A 2,611-nucleotide genomic window follows, 5' to 3' on the forward strand; every position below is an offset into this window, starting at 1 on the left:
TCATAGTTGTTTTGATATGTATCTCTCTTAGAGCTAGGGATTTTGAACATTTCTTCATGTGTTTGTTGGCCATCTGAATGTCTTCTTTGGTGAAGTGTCTGTTCATATCTTGTGCTTATTTTTCAATTGAGTTGTTTACCTTTTATTTTGTTGTTGAGCCAGCCAGGGTATGAGTGCACCTGAGTTGGGTCACAGCCTTTAGCAGATGCTGGGGAAGCAGTGGCTCAAAGATGCTCCCAGGCCTTGGTTTCCTGCAGCAGAGCAATGGTAAGGTCCCCAAAGAGCTGCATCCTGTGAGAATGCCAATATTTTTTAAAAAATGTAAACAGTAACTCTCCTAATGAAGCTCACCTGATGAAATGTGTAAGGGCTAAATCGTGTGTATAGGAAAATTCCTCCTTCCAAAACCTGCAGTTAAGTTGCTCTCCAAAGTACTGAAGAACAATGTCAGCCTAAAAACTAAGGTGCACTTGATTCAAGTCTTTAGTCTTTTCAAATTACCTGCTGTGAATCTGAGATCTGGACAATGAGTAAGAATGACAGAAGGAATATGCCTTTGAGTTATGGTGTTGGAGAAGAGTGCTGAGAATCCCATGGACTGCCAAAATAATAAACACATATGTCTTAAAGAAAGTTCAGCCCGAATGCTCCTTACAGGGAAAAATTGTGACACCTCATTTCACATACTTTAAGCATGGGGTTAGGAGGAAAGAGACATCATGCTTGGAATGGTGGAGGGACAGCAAAATAGAAGAAGATCCTCAATGATATAAATCAACACAATGGCTGCAGCAATGAGATAAAATATATCAGAGATGATAAGGATGGCCTGGGATTAAACAGGGTTGAGATCTATTTTCTTGGGTTTGTATGAGTCATATTCCACTCAATGACTCTTAGCAACAAGATGTCCATCCTTCTCTTTCAGAACAGCTTTTAGATTTGAACCACAAACTTTTGGGATTGCAAGGCAGTTTCTAGCCATTAAGGCACTAGAGTTCCCTTTCAAAAGCTTGCATGCAAGTTCAAATTGAAACTAAAGGTAACTCACATAAATTAATGAAAATCCTAATAAGACTTTGAGTGAATTTAATCTGAATTTAGAGACCACCTACAGAATACATTTGATGCATTGAACATTGGTAACTAACACTGGTAACTAAAGACTTATGGGTTTCTTCATAGATGAGGAAAACAAAAGATCATTAAGAAGAAACTTGGTAAGTGCAACAATGAATGAATGAAAATCCAAAATCTCTGTAAATTTTCATTAAAATTATTATTAATAATAATAATAAAAAGAAGAAACTTGAATGTAAAGAAGCTAAAGTGAAATGGAGACTTGGTGAAGTAGGGAAGTTAAACAAAAAAGGGCAGCTGAAGAAGACAAAACAAAATATGAAATATGCAAAAACTTGGAGTCAGAAAACTGAAAGGGATACATTAATCAGTCTTACACTGTAAGAACAGAAGAACAAATTCAAGCCTCAAGTTGCAATAGTGAATGATTTTACGGGAGAAATAGCAAATGAAGCAGAAAACATCAAAGAATATGGAAGTAATGCACAAAAATCACTGTACTGAAAAGATTTGATCAACATTGAACCATTTCAAGAAACACTATATGATCAAGAACCAATGCTACTGAAGGAAGAAGTCTAGACTTCACTGAAGACATTGACAAAAATAAGCGTCTAGGAATTAGTGAAATGCTTAATGGAGTGTTTCAGGAAACACAAGCAACCCTGGATATGTTCATTTTTCTGTGCCAAGAATACAGCTACCTGGCAACCAACTGGAAGAGATTTGTGTTTATGTTCATTCCCAAAACAGATGATCACACAGAATGAAGAAAGTATCAAACAGTATCAACAATACCACATGCAAGTCAAAGCTTACAGAAGATAATTTAAAAGCAGCTGGCACAAGCTATTGCACTGCTTGTAATATACTCCAAGAAAATGAGAACTGAAGCACAAATGGAGACTTGTACAACAATGTTCATAGTAGCATTATTCACCATTGCAAGAATATGGAAACAGCCCAAATGTCCAACCACAATAGAATGGATTGAGAAGTTATGATAGAATACTACGCAGCATGGAGGAGCAATTATTTTTTAAATTACTCCCTAACATGGGAGGGACTGGAGAGCATTATGCTACATGAACTAATTCAGTTCTCTAAGGATAAATACTGTATAAGGCCATTATTGTGAATGTGAATGAGGATTCAAGGAGAGTAGGGGGAGAGCAGAGGCATTAGAATGGGCGGGGTGGTGGTGGTGGTGGTGATGTTTAATTATAGGGTCACACAGTATGATGAGTGGAGTGAGGGATGGGTAATGAAACAGGAAAGATCCAGTGTATAAAACAATGTATAATAACTTTGTAAGTAAGTAAACCTGTATAAAATAAAAATATTCACTTCAACTCTTTAGATCCTCCTAGAAGAGCTGTGGGTGAGCATTAACATTACTGGTAAGCATATTCATTTTCTCCTGGACACAGGAGCCTACTATTTGGTCCTAAAAGCCTTCTGACGTCCCAACTCTTCTCACTATTTCTTAGTTGTTGGAATTGATGGAAAACCTCATAAGCAGTTCCTTACT

Source organism: Elephantulus edwardii, unplaced genomic scaffold (assembly GCF_000299155.1).
Source record: "Elephantulus edwardii isolate Elephantulus edwardi_28Jun2011 unplaced genomic scaffold, EleEdw1.0 scaffold00167, whole genome shotgun sequence".
In the NCBI taxonomy this organism is placed as follows: Eukaryota; Metazoa; Chordata; class Mammalia; order Macroscelidea; family Macroscelididae; genus Elephantulus; species Elephantulus edwardii.